The 9,329-nt window shown below is 41.3% G+C and overlaps 1 long non-coding RNA gene across 1 annotated transcript; it reads right to left on the bottom strand.

Annotated features, from left to right (window-relative positions):
• Positions 1 to 7,273: 7,273 nt before the first annotated feature.
• On the bottom strand, positions 7,274 to 8,390 carry LOC114234566 (uncharacterized). The gene is made up of 2 exons (XR_003620784.2): positions 7,851 to 8,390; positions 7,274 to 7,669 (listed from the first exon to the last, which is right to left on the bottom strand). It is a non-coding gene; the product is annotated as an uncharacterized LOC114234566 (long non-coding RNA).
• Between the last annotated feature and the right edge of the window lie 939 nt (positions 8,391 to 9,329).

Raw genomic sequence — 9,329 nt, 5'->3', positions numbered from 1 at the left:
TGTCATGGTTTCCACCAATCACTGGTACACTCAGAAAAATAAACATGCAGTGAACAACATTTTCATAAAGGCAAATTTCCTTTTTATATGTCTTTATGACTTTCATATTTATTTAGATGTCTTTTTTGTGAACAGTGGTGATGAATGATAGTTGTTTTTTTATTGTACTTACCTTAGCAAAAATGAAAGTAAAAAACTACATGTTGGTCTCTCAAGTTGTTTTGGAAATTGGCAGTCTAAAAACTCTCTCCCAAATTAAGATTCCATAATGAAGCCTGGCTGGCATGGCTCCGTATTTGAGTGTCGACCTATGAACTAAGAGGTCATGGTTGATTCCTGGTCAGTGTACATGCCCGGGTTGCAGGCTCAATCCCCAGTAGGGGGCGTGCAGGAGGCAGGTGATCAATGATTCTCATCGTTGTTTCTCTCCTCTCCCTCTCTGAAACCAATAAAAATGTATTTTTAAAAAATTGTATAATGCAAAAAAATAAATAAAATAACATGTCTACAAAGTCATTCTTCCTATATACTAGTAGGTACTGGACATGAAACTGAACAAGTAGAAAACTATTGATAGGTACAGAATAGTAATTCTCCCGTTTTCAGCCTCCCAAAGCATCTCAAGTTCTCTCAAGGGATGTATAATAAAATTAATTGATAAAATATAAAGTTTCAGTTTCGGGTGATGAAAAAGTTTGGGAGGTGAATGGTAGTGATGGCTGCACAAAAATGTGAATGTACTTGGTGTCGCTAAACTGTACACTTAAAAATGGTTAGAATGGTAAATTCTGTTATGGGTATTTTACCATAATAATAAAAAGGACACATAATGTGGCACAGACAACTATGACTTCTGAGTATTCATACTTCCTTGTTGAATTATTTGTGTATGTACATGTACAGATACAAACACCTATTTAGCATTCCAATATGATTTCCTGAGAAAGGGGTAAAATTATAGCTGGCATGCAGCGAGTTCTGAGTTTGTCACCACATTGAATTATTGTGTTTTTTAGTTCCCTTTTAATAATACACTCTGAATAATTACTTGTGATCATCTCATATCAAAATGTGACAAACCAATGTGCTATTTCACTGAAGGTGCAAGTGCTGCATGAGAGGACATCCAAAAAAACGATGTATAAGAGTTATTTGAAAGTGAGACTTTCCTAGAGCATGGCTAAGACATAAGCACTAAGGGTGCCTTTATACAGCCCATCCTGTTTGTAAAGCCATGTGTTGTACCTTTAAGGATTGCTGCTTTTCATTTTGTCAGTTACCAGACTGGAAATATAGAACCTGAGTGGAGGAGAAGTTCAATAAGAGGTTGTTAAAGATAGATTAAAAGCACTTTACCAACAACCATATGTACACTGAGAGTTATTGGAAATGTCTATTTTCTCTGTAACTAGGAGACAATCCGGAAGTCAGCTTTTGGAATATTTCTTCTTATAGCATGATCAACACTTGGTTTTATATTTCATTATTTGTGTATCTCTTTTCTTTCCTTCCTAGACTGCAATGTTCTGAAGGGTGTGTGTTGTGCCTTACCGCTTTTAGGATTCCCCATTTCCCCAGTGCCTAAGGTTAAATTCTGAATGACTAGGGAGCAGTTCCAACAAGTGGGTACTAATGCTCTTCCTCTGTAGAGCATTGCTGAGATTCTGCTTTTTGGAGCATTCTTGGGGTCTGCTGATGTCCAAGCATGGTTATCCAGCCTGAAAATCATCTGACATCTTTCCAATAAACTCCCCTTTGCTTAAGTTAGCGGAAATTGCTTACAAATGAACTCTGACAAGTTGAAACAAAGGCAGCCTGCTTATTTCACAGTTTTTGCAGTCTCTCCTGGTATCTAACCATTTGAATCCTTTTCAAGCTCATATCACAAAAATACTCAGAATCATTCAAGCTTTAGTTCTGGAGACCCCAAGCTCTAAGTTCTTATTTATACCAATTGTTCTTAGAACAATCTTCAAAGGAAAAATATATGAAGGAAATTCTTTTATGAACTTAACATTTAATTTTAATAGGCTACTGAATTGCAACAAATACTAGCTAAGACAGCATAGCTGAAAAAAAGCCAAGTGAGATCCAATAATTATGGTTGATGCTAAGTTGGATGAGTCTCTATGTTGAAATAAGAGATAAATACTTTACAGGATTGTAGTAAGGCATATGTGTGAAAAAAGGAGAGAAGCAATTTTTTTTTTTTTTTTGGCATTGGTCAGGCTTCAGTTGGAACAAACTATATTTAATTTTACATGCCATCCTATATAAAGAGAAAGAACTTGGAGAATGTTCAGAGAAGAGCAACTGATTAAAGGTCTAGGAAATTAGACCTATGAGACACTGCTAAAAGAACTAGGCATGTTCAGTCAAATGCAAGACATTCAGGTAGATGAACAATTAACTACAAGTATGTGAAGAGATGGTTCCCAAGTCTAAGGTTTAAATTAAATAGAAAGTTAAATCATGGGAAATTAAGAGCACAAAACAAAACAACAACAGAGCAATGGAAGGAGAAACTAAGTGTTGTGAAAACAAACTAAAAGGCTTTTAACAAATTGACAAATGGAGCTGTCTATACCTGGAATTCTGCATATGATTATTAAAACAAACTCAGTTTTGTACTTAAATAGAAATAACTTAGGAAATAGAAAAAGCATTTGATGGATTGCATTTAAGAAGTAGAAATCATCAGATCAAGTATGAAGAATGTTTTAAAGAAAAAAGTATGTATTTGGGGGCCTTCTTTGGGACCCAGGTTAGTGAGAATAGAAAGTAGCTCTGATATTGTCTCTGTCTCCTGAATAAGGGTGATTCCTCTGTGTGTGAGAGGGGAGGCAGCATGGTGAGCAGCTTTTCTGGCCTCTTGGGATTCATCAGGAATCCCTACCATGCATGAGATAAGATTCTTTCCAGAACTGTCCTAAACTATTAAATATTATATCCCCTTTTTCCAATGAACATAGTTACCTCTCTGAAGTATATTCTCCTTTGGGCAAAGTATGTAGACAAACATTTATTCTCTAGTTTGCACTTTTTTGTTGTTGTTAATCCTCACCTGAGGATATTTTTTCCATTGATTTTTTTAAGAAAGAGTGGAAGAGAGGGAGAGAGAGAACTATGTGAGAGAGACACAGCGTTTTCACACTGAGGATCAAACCTGCAACCCAAGTATGTGCTCTTGACTGGGACTTGAACCTACAAGGCTTTGATGCTCCGGCCAACGCTGTAACCACTGAACATACCGACCAATGCTCTAGTTTACACTCTTTACTGCTTAAATGCAGAGGGAGAAAGATGAAACCACAGAGTTTGACCACTTTCTTTTACTTTAAAGCTTTTCTATTAGCCTGATAATTTGTTTTTAACTTAGATGCAGATATGCTAACAAATTTAAGTGTTCTTGTTTCCTCTCTGTTTAGCACCTAAACTCTGCATCCATTTGTTCACTATGATTCTGATACCAATTACAATATGTGGGTGTCTTCCCCACACCAAGCAATTCTCAGACAACAGCTGGGTGTCCTACAATTCAGCTTAATTCTGACACTGTCTACCTGGAGACAGCATCAGATTCCAGAAGTTAAAGGGTTCAGTCCTGTAAAACTTCGCACAGCTTCAGATCCAATCACCAGTCCCAGTTGTTACCTGTACTTCTGGGCAACTGGCTATAAATTAGAGGTTCCCACAACCCACTCCTTGGGTTTGATTAATTTACTAGAGTGGCTCAAAGAACTCAGAGAAACAGTTTACTTACTAGATTACTGGTTTATTATAAATGGATATAACTCCTCCAAGGAGCACTAATTCTTTGCTTTTCATATATATATATAAAATTTATTTTTTCATTATTTTATTAACCCTTTTTCACAGGGTTAGAGCCAGAAACATCGATGAGAGAGAAACATCCATCAGCCGCCTCCTGCACACCCCCTACTGGGGATGTGCCCGCAACCAAAGTACACGCCCTTGACCGGAATTGAACCTGGGACCCTTGAGTCCGAAGGCCAACGCTCTATCCACTGAGCCAAACCGGTCAGGGCAATTCTTTGCTTTTCTTATGCCAGTTCCATAGCAACTCCCTGCAACACACGTGACAAAAGTTAATGATCAATTCAGTAAATGCTGACTTCTCTTGATTTTCATTCACCATAAAAGTGCCTGGATCCAAATTGTAAAAGCGGGTTGCACCCTCAGGTCTTCGGTATCTTTGAGGATACCATACCAGCTGCTCTGGTGATAGAATAATATGCTCTAGGGTTATATAGGGCTGGTAGGACATTCTGATGAAGTTGTTAACAAGGTAAGTCCATGACAGCATTGGGGTCTCTTGGGCCCCTATTGAAGACCAATACATATTAGTGATAAAGCAAATATGACATCATATTTGCAATATATTTAACTGGTGAAATCCAGGTGAAGTGTTAATCTGGATGTTCACTGTACTAATCTTTATATTTCTTAACATAGAAAGCTGGGATACACTGAGTCTGAGTTTCTCATTTTGGCTCCTTTTTGCTTATCTGGATTCATTATACTGTTTTGATGTCTTCCCACCAGTAATCTTCTTGTTGTCAGTATGCTATTATTGTGCACGCTTGTTGGTTAAATCTTTAAGAACTAGAGAAATGTTTTAATGATTGAAAACCAAAATAACTACATATTATTACAATTCTGGCAAGCACAGGCTTTTTAAAAGTTATTACATAATTAATTAGTTAACTTTATTTTAAAAAATTGAATATGCAATGCATTCAGATGACTTAAAGTCAATCGATACAAGAGGTTATACAATCAAGTTTCCCTCTACATTGTCCCAGACACTCAGTTCCCCTTCTCAGAGGCAACTAATGCTATCAATTTCCTGTGGATCCATCTTTCTGGAGACAAAGGAACTTGTCTTAAATTTACTAAAAAGATACGGAAAGAGCCAAAGATGGATATAGGGGACACTGTTTTCTTTTTCTTTTCTTTTTTTTTTAAAAAATATATTTTATTGATTTTTTACAGAGAGGAAGGGAGAGAGATAGTTAGAAACATCGATGAGAGAGAAACATCCATCAGCTGCCTCCTGCACACCCCCTACTGGGGATGTGCCCGCAACCAAGGGACATGCCCTTGACCAGAATCAAACCTGGGACCTTTCAGTCCACAGGCCGCCGCTCTATCCACTGAGCCAAACCGGTTTCGGCTAGGGGACACTGTTTTCAATGTTATGCCATGAACATTTTAAATTTCAGCAAATCTATATAAACACACCTGTGTTATATTTTCCACTAGCGAAAGAATGGTCAGGACATTCGTGTTCACAAAAGATGTTACAAACACCTGATTTGTAAGTAAACCCTATAAACCACATACACTTGGTTCTATTCGCTCCTCTGCTGGGTGCAGTTTGAGGCTAATGTGTTCTGTAGGCACACAGAGTGCACAGAGGTCAGGCTGACACCCGTCCTATAGTTTAAGCCAATATCAGACAACAGCAGCCTTTAAAAATATACAGAAAAAATCATCTCATTCATACAGCACGGCAAAGAATTGAGTCTCAACCATGTGCTTGTTCAACTGCTTGAGCAGATTCAAAGTTTTTGAGAAAAATGCAAGGCCAAATAATAACCCGGTCTTGTGGCCACCTCTCTCATCTAATTTCATAGCAAAGTGGAATGGAATTTATCTGATCAAAAATATATACTGAACTGTAAATTAAAAAAAAAAACCACGATGTGACAGTTTTATTTTAAATATCAATATTTACAATAAGAAATTACATTCTCGCCCTGGCCGGTTTGGCTCAGTGAATAGAGTATTGGCCTGTGGACTGAAGGGTCCCGGGTTCAATTCTGGTCAAGGGCATGTATCTGGGTTGCAGGTTCCCCAACCCTGGTTGGGGCGCATGCCAGGAGGCATCCAATTGATGTGTGTCTCTCACATCGATGTTTCTCTGTTTCTCCCTCCCCCTTCTACTCTCTCTAAAAATCAATGGAAAAATATACTCGGGTGAGGATTAACAAACAAACAAACAAAAGAAATCACATTCTCAGTAAATATTTAAATTCATGATAAAAAATTTAGGATGCCAATTTAAAATTAGGAAGGTGCATGGTGTTTCAAATTCTCTTGGAGAGTCACAAATTTTAAAAAATATATATTTTTATTGATTTCAGAGAGGAAGGGAGAGGAGGAGAGAGAAAGAAACATCGATGATGAGAGAGAACCATCCATTGGCTGCCTCCTATATGCCCCACAGTGGGGATGGAGCCCAGAACCCTGGCATGTGCCCCAACCGGGAATCGAACCACGACCTTCTGGTTCATGGTTCACGGCTCAACCACTGAGCCACACCAGCTGGGTGAGACACACATTTTTTGAGGATCACTGTTCTAACCTATGAATACTATAATTCTAACCATTTCTGCCTCTGCTGGGGACTTTGAGCCCTTAAAGCAGGTGTGGGGAACGTCCAGCCCATGGGCCATGTAAGGTTCTCAAAATCATTTGGTCTGGCCTTGCCAAGGCATTAGGGATAAGTTAAGTAAGTGTTTGACCAAATATAGCAGGTTAATTTTTTTTTTAAGTAGGCTAATTTTTAAGTTGATAATTTTGTATGGCCCACGGATGATGTTATATCCAAATGGCCCTGGGCAGAAAAGAAGTTCCCAACCCTTGCTTCAAATGGAAGGGATAACTGATGGGGAAGGTGAGACTGGGGAGGCTGGGCAGAATCAGACCAGAGATGAGTTATCTCTGCTTGTGATGTAGCCACATGATTATTCTCTCCTGGTGGCTGGGCCTGGTGCTGCTCTGTCCTTTATTACAACTCACCTCAAGGGCAACAGAGGATGAGGGAGTTTATGAAGCTCCATGGCCTTCAATTTCCAACTAAATCACACCCACAGGACTGGAGCAGCTCAGTTCTGCATCATGACTGAGAAAGTCAGAACCTCCTGGGGACATCTTTACTTTCTCCCTTTTCCCTTCTCCACTGCCTTTAAGCCTATTAGAGTGTACATGGGCAGTGCTATGTTCTGCTGATCTCACTCACATTTAAATTGGGTCTTCAGCACTAAGTAAAGAAATTGTTAAATTGGTCCTCTACAGCTGGGGAATCTGGTGGAAGGATATCTTCCCACCCTTGGAAGCTGCACATACATTTTCTCCTCTGGTGGATGTGGGGGAACCGGGGACTTGCTTTACAGCAAAGATTCTGAGCTTCTGCTATTTCACTCTCTCATTTTGAGAGACAATCTCAAACACTAATGCAACACAATTTCTGGCAGAGAGCCTATTTTTATTTTATTTTTGGAGGGGTTTCTCACACCTTGTTGATTTTAATAACCACCATTCCACATTAGTGTCTGAGTAAGTCCCTATGCAGTTGGCCATTTCTCAGCAGCCAGGACTTAGATGCAGCAGATTGTCTGAGGTCTCTGAAGCTTGCTCTGCAGGTACTGTTTGGCAGGGATCTTATCTTCAAGTGGTGTCTTTTTATAGGGTACGCTGGGCTTGGCCTGGCTGCTTATGGCTCAGTCTACGGTAATGGATGAAATTTGTTGGCCCTTCTCCCTCTCTTCCGCCTTCTTGAAGTAGTTGTAACTTTAGGAGAGTATTTTTTTCTTGAGGTCATGTGAAATGGTCTTTTTATCTTCTTGTATATCTTCAGAACCTGGTAAGGCAACAAGGTCAGCCTAGAGGGCTTTGGGTTGGAAGAAGAAAATGGGGACGGGTGGGGAGGGGGAACTAAGGAGGAGGTTTGTGCCAGGCAGAGGCAGGATTATCTGGGGAGGATGGCCGGTACAGGATATAAATGGGAAAGAAAAAGAGGTTCTTGGGTAGGGTCATCTGACCTTGTTATTGCGTCTTGATTTAGGTTGAGAGCGGGTCTTCTTCTTCTTCCACCGCTTGGTGCTTGTGGATTGTTGCTCCCATGATTTCTTGGTCACTTTTGCCATGTTTAAGCTCTCAATTGTTTACCCCAGGGGTCCTGTCCTCTGTATATATACCCCTCCCCAGGGCAATGAGGAGTCACACCTCTTCAGCTTTGTTTTGTCATCAGGACACTCCCCACAGCCAATGGTGGCTATGGGGAGCTCAGACATCACAAAGGATCACTCCAGAGGGGGGAGGGGAAGCTAGGGAGGCCAAGATGCTCTGATTGGAAAAAGTACCCACTAAAGAGCCTTCCCATACTGACCTCCCACCCTTCTTCCTCTCCCCATGTTCCATTCTAGTTGTGCACATGGTGGAGAGCGGTGTTTGCGCTAAGCCATTCCCCATGGTTCAATCTAGTCTCCTACCATTCACTGTTACCTAATATTATGGCTATCTTATCTAACATCAGCAAGGTACAGGTATGGCAGCCTGATCTGAAAAACCTAGGGATTAGAGAATTAGGGGCAAGTGTTTGAGGCATGGTGCCCTTATTTTAAGTTCAGACAAGGCTTTGAAATATAACTCAGGGCAAGGTAGGCATGTACTAGTATGTGTGTATGTGTACTAGGGTTACTCATTCACAAGAAATAAGATTAAAGATATGAAATAAGATTAAAATTTAGGTGTATATATATATACTAGAGGCCCAGTGCACGAAATTCGTGCACGGAGGGGGGTTGTCCCTCAGCCCAGCCTGTACCCTCTCCAATCTCGGACCCCTCAAAGGATGTCCGACTGCCCGTTTAGTCGGACATCCCTCTCATAATCCAGGACTGCTGGCTCCCAACTGCTTGCCTGCCTGCCTTCCTGATTGCCCCTAACTGCTTCTGCCTGCCAGCCTGATCACCCCCTAATCACTCCCATGCCAGCCTGTTTGCCCCCAACTTCCCTCCTCTGCTGGCCTGGTCACCCCTAACTGCCCTCTCCTGCAGGGTTGATCACCTCCAACTGCCCTTCCTTGCAGGCCTGATCCCTCTCAACTGCCCTCCCTTGCAAGCCTGGTCCCTCTCAACTGCCCTCCCTTGCAGGCAGGGTGCCTCCCAACTGCCCTCTCCTGCTGGCCATCTTGTGGTGGCCATCTTGTGTCCACATGGGGGCAGGATCTTTGACCACATGGGGGCAGCTATATTGTGTGTTGCAGTGATGATCAATCTGCATAGTTCTCTTTTATTAGATAGGATAGAGGCCTGGTACAGGGGTGGGGGCCAGCTGGTTTGCCCTGAAGGGTGTCCCTGATCAAGGTGGGATTCCCTTGGGGCGTGGGGCGGCCTGAGCGAGGGGCCTGTGGTGGTTTGCAGGCTGGCCACGCCCCCTGGGACGCAAGTGGAGACCCTGGTATCTGGAATTTATTTTCCTTCTACAACTGAAACTTTGTAGCCTGGAGCAGAGCCAAG

Source organism: Eptesicus fuscus, chromosome 14 (genome assembly GCF_027574615.1).
Source record: "Eptesicus fuscus isolate TK198812 chromosome 14, DD_ASM_mEF_20220401, whole genome shotgun sequence".
Classification (NCBI taxonomy): domain Eukaryota; kingdom Metazoa; phylum Chordata; class Mammalia; order Chiroptera; family Vespertilionidae; genus Eptesicus; species Eptesicus fuscus.
The sequence above is the reverse complement of the archived record's forward strand: the minus strand, read 5'-3'. Positions and strand labels throughout refer to the sequence as shown.